We start from the raw sequence: 12,858 nt of genomic DNA, 5'->3' as shown, positions 1-12,858 counted from the left end.
AGGAAGGAAACTCACCTTACCTATAGAGGAAAAAGCATAAGAATTACATTGAATTTATCTTCAGAAACCATGCAAGAAGACGGCACAGTGAAATATTTAAAGTTTTAAAAGAAAAATCTACAAGCCTAGAGTTCCGTGTCCAGTGAAGTTATCCTTTAAAAGTGGAGAAATAAAAACATTCTCAGACAAAAATTAATTGAGGAAATTTGTCACCAAAAGACCTACCTTGCAAGAAATGTTAAAAGAAGTTTTTCAGAGAAATGGAAAGACACAAGTCAGAAATTCAGATCTACGTGGAAAAAGGAAGGGAGTTAGAGAAGAACAAATGAAGAAAAAGTAAAATCTTTTATTTTTCTTTTCTTAATCTAACAGATAACAGTCTATTCAAAATAATAATACTGGCAACAATGTATTTAGATTATAGCTTATTGTTAAGTAAAATGAATCACAGCAATGTTATAAGTTATGGGAGGGGGGAATTTGAAATACTATTATAAGGTATTTACACTACCTATGAAACAATATGGTTTTATTTAAAAGTGAACTTGGATTAATTGTGAATGTATATTGCAAATTTTAGGGCCACCACTATAAAAAGTTAAAAAAAAAAGAAGTCTAATTTTCATGCTAAGAGAGTATTGAAACTGGAATGATATAAAATTCTCATTTAAATTATAGAAGGCATAAAAGAGTAGAAGACAAAGAAAGAGATATAGGGAGGGAGAGGGAAGGAAAAAGCAGAGAGGGAGGATGGAAGGGAGAGAGAAAAGAAAAGAAAGGAAGGAAAGAAGGAAGGAATGGACCAACGTAGGTAATGACTAGAAAACAGTTAACGCGATTTAGATCATTTTAAACTTTTAAATAACTGAAAATGAAACATTCTAAGACAGCCTAATGTGACCACGAAAGCATTAATGTATACCTAGGGTTTAATTCTGGGATAGGGAAAAAGATCTGACAAAGCAAGTTTGGAGTGTCCTTGTAGCAAATTAGGCTTTCTATATAGCTAGTCCCCCATTCAAGTGCTGCATATTCAATATATGAGTTACATCCAAATATATATATTAGAGAAACTAAAATTCAAAACATTACATGAAATAATTATGTAAACATCATGTTTTCAAGATTGGAATGGTATTTTTATACGATTGGATAATTGGAATATCAAGACAGTAGTTTTTCAGTTCCTTCTGGGTACCTCTTTTCTTCTGATATTATTCATGTGTCCCTTCATTGTGTGTCGCAAGTCTGAGCTTACCTATTCCTGGGTCTCCACAAATTTCCATAATTACAAAATTACCCTTACTCTTATTAATTCTAATCCCCTTGTAAACTTTAATATCTGTATTTTTTATGAACTAATTATTCCAAAATATCCTCAGAAACTTATTCCACCTCCCAGTATTTATTGCAATAATATATTAGATGTTGAATATGGTCAAATAGCTTTTAAGATACCGTGTTCTTACAATGAGCCTTCTTCGTGAACACACACAGCCCACACTACGTCGCTGTAATAAATCAGCAGTAAACAGAACTAGCTGATGGGTCCTAAGAGTCCTTCTATCTAATCCCTGAATGTCAGGGTAGTCTTGGAGACCCTCTACACCGTTACTCATTCTCAAGAGAAAAGACAAAGAGTGAAGACTGACTACAAGGTAATCCAAAGTTTATATCATCAGACAGGACTTTAAAGAGTTATTACAACTATGCTCAGTGACTTAAAGAAAAGTATGTTCATACTGAATAAAAATAGAGTAAATCTCAGCAGAGACATAAAAACTATAATTTAAAAAACAAATGGAAATTCTGTTAAAATATCTGAAATTGAAAAAAATCCACTGGATAGGATTAACAGCAGAGTGGAGATTGCAGAGGAAAGAATCAGTGAGCTTAGGGATAAATCAAAAAATATTATACCTATGCACATCATAGTCAAACTTCTCAGAAGCAACAATAAAGAGAAAATCTTGAAAGCAGCCAGAATAAAATGACACATTCACATAGAGGAACAGTGACACAAATGATCACTATCTTTTCAGAATCAGTGAAGGCCAGAAGAGAGTGGACCATCTTTAAAGTGCTGGAAAAAAGGCAGTCTATCCAGACTTCTGTGTCTGATAAAATATCCTTCAAGAATAAGGAAATAAACATTTCCAGGTAAGAGAATAATCACAGAATTCATCATGAGCATATCTGTACTGCAAGAAATTTTAATGAAAAAGCAAATAATATCACATGGAAATTCAGAACTTTAGGAAGTAGGGGCATACAAAATTAAAAATATCTCAGTACATATTAAAGATTATTTTTCCTCTTAATTCTTTTAAAATACATACAACAGTTTAAAACAAAACATTGTCTGTTGGGGTTTATTATGTCTCTTGATAGAATGCATATGAAAGCTATATCATAAAATGTAGGGTAGGATGAGTAATAAATGGACCTATACAACCTATAAAATTTTTAGTATGTATGTTTTAATACCTAGAGCAAGCACTAAAAAAATGCAAAGACATATAGCTAAAAAGCCAATAGATAAACCAAATTCTATAAGAATGTTCTTAGCAGCCTTATTCATAATAACACCAAACTCTAAATAGCCCACGTGTCCAACAAATAGGGCATAGATAAACAAATTTTGGTACCTTCCTGCAATAGAATACCACTTAGCAATAGAAAAAACAAATCAACAGAATGGGTGAATTTCAAAACATTATGCTGAATGAAGACTTACACAAAAAAGTACACATTGTATCATTTCATTTATATGAAGTTCTAGAACAGCTAAAACTAATTGATGGTGGAAGAGTAGAGCAAAAACACCAAGATTAGAGTGTGCCTAACATATTCAAGGAGCTTTGAGGAGGCCGGTGGAGCTGAAGCATAGAAAGCAGAAAGGAGTAGTGGAAGAGCTCATCATAGAGGAAAGAGGGATTGGTCAAAGAGAAGGACCAGATCTTGTGGGTCATTGTTAAGACTTTTTACTCTGAATGAAATGGGATCTTTTGTGGGGCTTTGAATAGAGGAGAGACATGATCTGATTACATTTTTCAGGGATCGTATAGCTGCTCCAAGAATGGACTGTAAGGGGTCAGTATAGGAAAAGGGAGACAATTAGGAGACTATTACATTTATCTGCATGAATGATGAAGATGGCTTGAATATATATAGAGCTCAGAATGGTGCCTTGTACTCAGTAAATTTTATCTGCTAATGTTATTTAAATTCCAAATAATCAGGTTAGTTTTTAGTCACTGAATGTTTAAAACTATTCAGATACTATATTTTTAATTTTCAAGAAATATTTGTTTTATGATGGCTTATTTTCCATGCTGGAATGCTACTTTATGTTTGCAATATTTTCACAAATTTATCTTTTCTTTTGTTTCCTGAATTATCTCTTTCTTCCAAAGTTGGTTATTCTGTTTATTGTTAAACTTTTCTTTCATTTTCTTGGTTTTCTGCAAGTGTCTGGTAATCCTAGGTTTTCTGCTCACATTTTTATAAAATGGGTATGTTGATTAGTTTGTTCATACTTAGAATGCTTTTGCTTCTGATACTTTATTATAAAAATTTACAAGCATACAGGAAGTTAAAAGAATAGTGCAGTGAACACATGTATCTCTATCACCTAGATGCTACTGCCAACATTTCGCGATATACTTGCTTTATCACATATCCATCTATCTATTCATCCCTCTTTCTAGCCATTAATTTGTCTTTTTAAAAGTACATTTCAAAGTAAGTCATGGCTGGCTTTTCCTGTCGTTGTATAGGTGGAGGTATGTTTTCTGAACAGGAGGAAAAACATGGGTCTTGGTCAGCAGATCAGGCTTTTCAGTAGTCACAATTCCCTTCAGGATATAGGCATGGAAAATAGACAGGCAAGCTGTGGTCTCCCATGTCCAACAGAAGAATTTTATTTTTGGGAAGGACAGTGTCCCTCCTCGTGTACCTTTCCTCCTCTCATCTGCCTCCCGCCTTTATATCATTTTCAAAGGCATTGTGTAACCTCAAGGTAGTCTGCAACATTTCTCTCTTACATCATGTATTTGTAAAGAGGTTAAAATTTAGCAGTTTGTAATAGAACACCCCAAATAACAGCAGCTTAAACAAGATAGGAGTTATTTCTTATAAGCGTAAGTACTCCAGACTAGTTTTATGGCTCGACAATCATCAATGGCCCGGATTTCTACTTTTTTGTTTTTCTGTCAAACTTAGTATGTGCCATCAACATATGGCTCAGAGTGACTGCTCCAGCTCCAGCCGATAGGCTCACATTCCAGTCAGAAGGAAGAGGAAAATTTTCCTTTAAGAATTTCTCAGAAGTTGTTAACACCACTTTTGTTTACATCTTAGTGGTCACTTGCTTCACAATGGAGATAAATTCTGAGAAGTACACAATTAGGTAATTTTGTCGTTGTATGAACATCATATAGTTATGCAAACCTAGAGGGTATAGTCTACTACACACCTAGGCTATGTGGTACAGCCTATTACTCATAGGCTACAAGCCTGCGCAGCATGTGATTGTACTGAATACTGTAGGCATTGTAACACAATGGTATTTGTGTAACTAAAGACATCTAAACATAGAGAAGGTTCGTTAAAAATAAGGCATTATAGTCTTACGGGACCATTGTTGTGTATGTATTTTGTTGGTCACTGAAATATCATTATGTGGTACATGACTATACTTAGATATACAATCACACTTAGCTACCATGCTACTAAGTACTGGGAATTGCGATTGCTTCTGGGTGACCATGTGCTTCATAAAAACAATGAGAATGGATGTTGAGGGTACAATGCTGGCAACTGTCAGCAAACTCTGCTTTTCCTCCCTGCAGTCCTGGGTCCACTGTGGACCCAGTTCAACTGCAGTGACCCATTGACTTCATTCCTGTTGTTATTCTGAAGACTTCCTGGCACATCACCAGCTACCTGCATGAAGAAAAACCTTCTCAAGCCTTTTTTTCCCCCATTTGGCTTCAGTGATAACCAATTCAGCTTGTAGACGTTATTACCTAAGGTAAAACATCTTGAGCCTATGTAATTCTTAGCTGTATCTATGCTTACTAGGCCAGAGCCAAACACAGGATACAATACAGCACAAATGAGTTGTGCAGTAACTTCATCTTTTAAAAAATTTCTTAAATTTATGGTATTTTTTTAGAGACAGGGTCTCACTGTGTCTCCCAGATTGGAGTTTAGTGGCACAATCATAGCTCACTGCAACTTCGCACTCCTGGGGTCAAGTGATCCTCTCACCTTGGCCTCCCAAAGTGCTGGAATTACAGGTGTGCACCACTACACCCAGGCACCAGTAACTTTATTTTTTTGTAACTTATTTCATCTTGTTCTGTAGATCTCATTTCCACGGATGGCAGATTTTTTTAAAAATCCCTAACTTTATCAATTGAAGCTAATCTTTTCCAGTTTTAAATTATTGATTTCTGCTAAATGTGAACTCAATACAATGGCCAAACTTTTAATGAGGAATATGTATCACCTGACATTTGACCCTCTTCTACTTCTTGTTTCCTGAGGTAGTTATAGTTGTAGGGGAAACTTTAGTATCCTCATGAAGGTGGGACAAGAGGCCTCTGTCCATGTGCTGACCTCTTGGTTCCTGTTGGACTTCACTGAGATGACATTCATCGTGCTGGTTACTGGGAATCTTAGTAGGGTCTACTGAAATGTGGCTTGGTCAATCTCATCTGGTCTTTTGGTCATTGTCCTAGTATTCCTTAGTACTGTCTGGCAACACTGTCATTTGCCTCAAGATATGAGGTTAGTTTTGTCTATGATTCTTTTTTTAATGACCGTCCTGGGACCGAGAAACTGAGAGAGAGAATACTTTAAATAATACATTGCAACTGTGTTCAAGGTGTGTTATTGGGTCTTTCTTTAACATTTTATTTTTATTTTTTATTTCAATAGGGTTTTGGGGAACAGGTGGTGTTTGGTTACACGAATAAGTTCTTTTGTTAATTATACTTTAAGTTCTAGGTTACATGTGTACAACGTGCAGGTTTGTTACATAGGTATACATGTGCCATGTTGGTTTACTGCACCCAACAATTCATCATTTACCTTAGGCATTTCTCATAATGCTATCCCTCCCTCAGCCCCCAAGCCCCCAACAGGCCCTGGGGTGTGATGTTCACTGTCCTGTGTCCAAGCATCCTCATTGTTCATTTCCCACCTATAAGTGAGAACATGCGGTATTTGGTTTTCTGTCCTTGTGATAGTTTGCTGAGAATGGTGGTTTTCAGCATGTCCCTGCAAAGGACATGAACTCATCCATTTTTGTGGCTGCATAGTATTCCATGGTGTATATGTGCCACATTTTTTAAATCCAGTCTATCACTGATGGACATTTGGGTTGGTTCCACGTCTTTACTGTTGTGAATAGTGCCGCAATAAACATACGTGTGCATGTGTCTTTATAGCTGCATGATTTATAATCCTTTGGGTATATACCCAGTAATGGGATTGCTGGGTCAAATGGTATTTCTAGTTCTAGATCCTTGAGGAATCGCCACACTATCTTCCACAATGGTTGAACTAATTTACACTGCCACCAAAAGTGTAAAAGCATTCCTATTTCTCCACATCCTCTCCAGCATCTGTTGTTTCCTGACTTTTTAATTATTGCCATTCTGACTGGCATGAGATAGTATCTCATTGTGGTTTTGATTTGCATTTCTCTGGTGACCAGTGATGGTGAGCATTTTTTCATGTGTTTGTTGGCTGCATAAATGTCTTCTTTTGAGAAGTGTCTGTTCCTAAGTCTTTGCCCACTTTTTGATGGGGTCATTTCTTTTTTTCTTGTAAATTTGTTTAAGTTCTTTGTAGATTCTGAACATTAGACCTTTGTCAGATGGGTAGATTGCAAAAATTTTCTCCCATTCTGTAGGTTGCCTGTTCATTCTGATGGTACTTTCTTTTGCTGTGCAGAAGCTCTTTAGTTTAATTAGATCCCATTTGTCTATTTTGGCTTTTGTTGCCATTGCTTTTGGTGTTTTAGTCATGAAGTCCTTGCCTATGCTTATGTCCTGAATGGTACTGCCTAGGTTTTCTTCTAGGATTTTTATGGTTTTAGGTCTCACATTTAAGTTTCTAATCCATCTTGAATTAATTTTTGTATAAGGTGTAAGGAAGGGAACCAGTTCAGTTTTCTACATATGGCTAGTCAATTTTCCCAGAACCATTTATTAAATAGGGAATCCTTTCCCCATTTCTTGTTTTTGTCAGGTTTGTCAAAGATTAGATGATTTCTGGATGTGTGGTGTTATTTCTGAGGCCTCTGTTCTGTTTCATTGGTCTGTATATCTGTTTTGGTACCAGTACCATGCTGTTTTGGTTACTGTAGCCTTATAGTATAGTTTGAACTCCGGTAGCATGATGCATCCAGCTTTGTTCTTTTTGCTTAGGATTCACTTAGCAATGCAGGCTCTTTTTTGGTTCCATATGAAATTTAAACTAGTTTTTTCCAATTCTGTGAAGAAAGTCATTGGTAACTTGATGGGGATGGCCTTGAATCTATAAATTACCTTGGGCAGTATGGCCATTTTCATGATATTAATTGTTCCTATCCATGAGCATGGAATGTTCTTCCATTTGTTTGTGTCCTCTTTTATTTTGTTGAGCAGTGGTTTGTAGTTCTCCTTGAAGAGGTCCTTCACATTCCTTGTAAGTTATATTCCCAGGTATTTTATTCTCTTTGTAGCAACTGTGAATGGGAGTTCACTCATGATTTGGCTCTCTGTCTGTTACTGATGTATAGGAATGCTTATGATTTTTGCACATTGATTTTGTATCCTGAGACTTTGCTGAAGTTGCTTATCAGCTTAAGAAGATTTTGGGTTGAGACAATGGAGTTTTCTAAATATACAATCATGTCATCAGCAAACAGGGAAAATTTGACTTCCTCTTTTCCTAATTTAATACCCTTTATTTCTTTCTCTTGCCTGATTGCCCTGACCAGAACTTCCAACACTATGTTGAATAGGAGTGGTGAGAGAGGGCATTCCTGTCTTGTGCCAGTTTTCAAAGGGAATGCTTCCAGTTTTGCCCATCCAGTATGATATTGCCTGTGGGTTTGTCATAAACAGCTCTTATTATTTTGAGATATGTTCCATCAATACCTATTATATTAAGTGTTTTCAGCATGAAGTGCTGTTGAATTTTGTCAAAGGCCCTTTCTGCATCTATTGAGAGAAACATGCTTTTGTCATTGGTTTTGTTTATGTGATGGATTACATTTATTGATTTGCATATGTTGAACCAGTCTTGCATCCCTGAGATGAAGCCAACTTGATCACGGTGGATAAGCTTTTTGATGTGATTCTGGATTTGGTTTGCCAGTATTAATTATTGAGAATTTTTGCATGGATGTTCATCAGTGATATTGGTCTAAAATTCTTTTTTCGTTGTGTCTCTGCCAGGCTTTGGTATCAGGATGATGTTGGCCTCATAAAATGAGTTAGGGATGATTCCCTCTTTTTCTATTGATTGGAAATGTTTCAGAAGGAATGGTACCAGCTCCTCTTTGTGCCTGTTGTAGAATTTGGCTGTGAATCCATCTGGTCCTGGACTTTTTTTGGTTGGTAGGCTATTATTGCCTCAATTTCAGAGCCTATTATTGGCCTATTCAGAGATTCAACTTCTTTCTGGTTTAGTCTTAGGAGTGTGTGTGTGTGTCCAGGAATTTATCCATTTCTTCTAGATTTTCTAGTTTATTTGCGTAGAGGTGTTTATAGTATTCTCTGATGGTAGTTTGTATTTCTGTGGGATCGGTGATGATATCTTCTTTATCAATTTTTATTGCATCTATTTGATTCTTCTCTCTTTTCTTCTTTATTGTAGTCTTGCAAGCCGTGTATCAATTTTGTTGATCTTTTCAAAACAGCTCCTGGATTCATTGATTTTTTTGTAGGGTTTTTTTGTGTCTCTATCTCTTTCAGTTCTGCTCTGATCTTAGTTATTTCTTGCCTTCTGCTAGCTTTTGAATTTGTTTGCTCTTGCTTCTCTAGTTCTTTTAATTGTGATGTTCGGGTGTTGATTTTAGATCTTTCCTGCTTTCTCTTGTGGGTATTTAGTGCTATAAATTTCCCTCTACACACTGCTTTCATTGTGTCCCAGAGATTCTGATACGTTGTGTCTTTGTTCTCATTGGTTTCAAAGAACATCTTTATTTCTGCCTTAATTTCGTTATTTACCTAGTGGTCATTCAGGAGCAGGTTGTTCATTTTCCATGTAGTTGTGCAGTTTTTAGTGAGTTTCTTAATCCTGAGTTTTAATTTGATTGCACTGTGGTCTGAGAGACAGTCTATTGTGATTTCTGTTCTTTTACATTTGCTGAGGAGTGCTCTACTTCCAACTATGTGGTCAATTTTGGAATAAGTGTGATGTGGTGCTGAGAAGAATGTATATTCTGTTGATTTGGGGTGGAGAGTTCTGTAGTTGTCTGTTAGGTCTGCTTGGTGCAGAGCTGAGTTCAGGTCCTGGTTATCCTTGTTAACCTCTGTCTCATTGATCTGTCTAATATTGACAGTGCAGTGTTAAAGTATCCCATTAGTATTGTGTGGGAGTCTAAGTCTCTTTGTAGATCTCTAAGGACTTGTTTTATAAATATGGGTACTCCTGTATTGGATGCATATATATTTAGGATAGTTAGCTCTTCCTGTTGAATTGATCCCTTTACCATTATATAATGACCTTCTTTGTCTCTTTTGATCTTTGTTGGTTAAAAGTCTCTTTTATCAGAGACTAGGATTGAAACCCCTGTTTTGTTTTGTTTTGTTTTGTTTGTTTTGTTTGTTTATGTTTTTGGCTTGGTAGATCTTCCTCCATCCCTTTATTTTGAGCCTATGTGTGTCGCTGTGCATGAGATGGGTCTCCTTAATACAGCACACTGATGAGTCTTGAGTCTATCCAGTTTGCCAGTCTGTGTCTTTTAATTGGGACATTCAGTCCATTTACATTTAAGGTTAATATTGTTATGTGTGAATTTGATCATGTCATTCGATGTTAGCTGGTTATTTTGCCCATTAATTGATGCAGTTTCTTCCTAGCATAGAAGGTCTTTACAATTTGGCATGTTTTTGCAGTGGCTGGTACCAGTTGTTCCTTTCCATGTTTAGTGCTTCCTTCGGGAGCTCTTGTAAGGCATGCCTGGTGGTGACAGAATCTCTCAGTATTTGCTTGTCTGTAAAGAAATTTATTTCTCCTTCACTTATGAAGCTTAGTTTGGCTGGATATGAAATTCTGAGTTGACAAGTCTTTAAGCATGTTGAATATTGGCCCCCACTCTCTTCTGTCTTGCAGGGTTTCTGCCAAGAGATCTGCTGTTAGTCTGATGGGCTTCCCTTGTGGGTAACCTGACCTTTCTCTCTGGCTGCCCTTAACATTATTTCCTTCATTTCAACCTTGGTGAATCTGACAATTATGTGTCTTGGAGTTGCTCCTCTCGAGGAGCATCTTTGTGGTGTTCTGTTTATTTCCTGAATTTAAATGTTGGCCTGCCTTGCTAGGTTGGGGAAGTTCTCCTGGATAATATCCTGCAAAGTGTTTTCCAACTTGGTTCCATTCTCCCTGTCACTTTCAGGTACATCAATCAAATGTAGATTTGGTCTTTTCACATAGTCCCATATTTCTTGGAGGCTTTGTTCATTTCTTTTTAGTCTCTTTCCTCTAAACTTCTCTGCTCACTTTATTTTGTTAATTTGATCTTCAATCACTGATACATTTTCTTGCACTTGATTGAATTAGCTATTGAAGCTTGTACATGTGTCATGAAGTTCTTGTACCATGGGTTTCAGCTCCAAAAGGTCATTTAAAGTCTTCTCTACACTGTTTATTCTAGCTAGCCATTCATCTAATCTTTTTTCAAGGTTTTTAGCTTCCTTGCGATGGGTTTGAACATGCTCCTTTAGCTCGGAGAAGTTTGTTGTTACCAACCTTCTGAAGCCTACTTCTGTCACCTCGTCAAAGTCATTATTCATTCAGCTTTGTTCTGTTGCTGGCAAGGAGCTGCGATCCTTTGGAGGATAAGAGGTGCTCTAGTTTTTAGAATTTCCAACTTTTCTGCTCTTGTTTTTCCCCATCTTTGTGGTTTTATCTACCGTTGGTCTTTGATGTTGGTGACCTACAGAAGGGGTTTTGGTGTGGATGTCCTTTTTGTTGATGCTGATACTATTCCTTTCTGTTTGTTAGTTTTTCTTCTAACAGTCAGGTCCCTCAGCTGCAGGTCTGTTGGAGGTCCACTTCAGACCCTGTTTGCCTGGATATCACCAGCGGAGGCTGCAGAACAGCAAACATTGCAGAACAGTAAATATTGCTGCCTGCTCCTTCCTTTGGAAGCTTTGACCCAGAGGAGCACCCGCCTGTATGAGGTGTGTGTCAGCGCCTCCTGGGAGGTGTCTCCCAGTTAGGCTACATGGGGGTCAGGGATCCACTTGATGAGGCAGTCTGTCTGTTCTCAGAGCTCAAATGCCGTGCTAGGAGAACCACTGCCCTTTTCAGAGCTGTCAGATGGGGACATTTAAGTCTGCAGAATTTTCTGCTGCTTTTTGTTCAGTTATGCCCTGCCCCCAGAGGTGGAGTCTATAAAGGCAGGAGGCCTTGCTGTGCTGCACTGGGCTCTGCCCAGTTCAAGATTCCAGGCCACTTTGTTTATCTACTTAAGCCTCAGCAATGGCGGATGCCCCTCCCCACTCCAGACTGCTGCCTCACAGGTCTATCTCACACTGCGGCGCTAGCAGTGAGCAAGGCTCTGTGGGCGTGGGACCTGCCGAACCAGGCATGGGATAGAATCTCCTGGTCTGCTGGTTGCTAAGACCATTGGAAAAGCACAGTATTTGGGTGGAAGTGTCCCATTTACAGTATGTCATGGCTTCTCTTGGCTAGGAAAGGGAAATCCCCTGACCCCTTGCACTTCCTGGGTGAGGCAATGCACCACCCTGCTTTGGCTCACCCTCCATGAGCTGCACCCACTGTCCAACCTGTCCCAGTGAGATGAACCAGGTACCTCATTTGGAAATGCAGAAATCACCCGCCTTCTGTGTCAGTCACGCTGGGAGCTTCAGACCAGAGCGGTTCCTATTTGGCCATCTTGAAACCATGAATAAGTTCTTTAGCGGTGATTTCTGAGGTTTAAGTGCACCCATCACCCAAACAGTGTATACTGTACCCAACGTGTAGTCTTTTATCCCTCACCCCCTACCCACCCTTTTCCCTGAGCCCCCAAGGTCCATTGTATGATTCTTATGCCTTTGTGTCCTCATAGCTTAGCTCCCACTTATGAATGAGAAGATCAATGTTTGTTTTTCCATTCCTGAGTTACGTCACTTAGAATAATCATCTCCAGTTCCATCCAGGTTGCTGTAAATGCCTTTATTTCATTCCTTTTTATGGCTGAGTAGTATTTCATGGCATATATATACACCACATTTTCTTTATCTTCTTGTTGATTGGTGGGCATTTGGGCTGGTTTAATATTTTTGCAATTGTGAATTGTGCTGATATAAACATGCATGTCCAAGCACATTTTTCATAGAATGACCTCTTTTCTTCTGGGTAAACACCCAGGAGTAGGATTGCTGTATCAAATGGTAGATCTACTTTTAGTTCTTTAAGGAATCTCCACACTGTTTTCCATAGTGGCTGTACTAGTTTACAGTGTAAAAGTGTTCCCTTTCACCACATCCACTCCAACGTTTATTATGATTTGATTTTTTGATTATGGTCATTCTTGCAGGAGTAAAGTGGTATCACATTGTGGTTTTGATTTGCATTTCCCTGATCATTAGTGATGTTGAGCTTTTTAATATATGTTTGTTGGCCATT

The 12,858-nt window shown here is 37.8% G+C and overlaps 1 long non-coding RNA gene across 2 annotated transcripts in view; it reads left to right on the top strand.

Annotated features, from left to right (window-relative positions):
• The window catches only part of LOC140711484 (uncharacterized), a 297,959-nt gene that overhangs the window by 13,551 nt on the left and 271,550 nt on the right, over positions 1-12,858 (top strand). For both annotated transcript variants that reach the window (XR_012092702.1, XR_012092701.1), the window contains exon 3: positions 2,043-2,160. This is a non-coding gene — a long non-coding RNA (uncharacterized lncRNA). The remainder of the gene's footprint in view (positions 1-2,042; positions 2,161-12,858) is intronic.

This window comes from Chlorocebus sabaeus, chromosome 4 (genome assembly GCF_047675955.1).
Source record: "Chlorocebus sabaeus isolate Y175 chromosome 4, mChlSab1.0.hap1, whole genome shotgun sequence".
In the NCBI taxonomy this organism is placed as follows: domain Eukaryota; kingdom Metazoa; phylum Chordata; class Mammalia; order Primates; family Cercopithecidae; genus Chlorocebus; species Chlorocebus sabaeus.
Note: the sequence above shows the minus strand (reverse complement) of the source record. Positions and strands in the feature narration are given on the sequence as shown.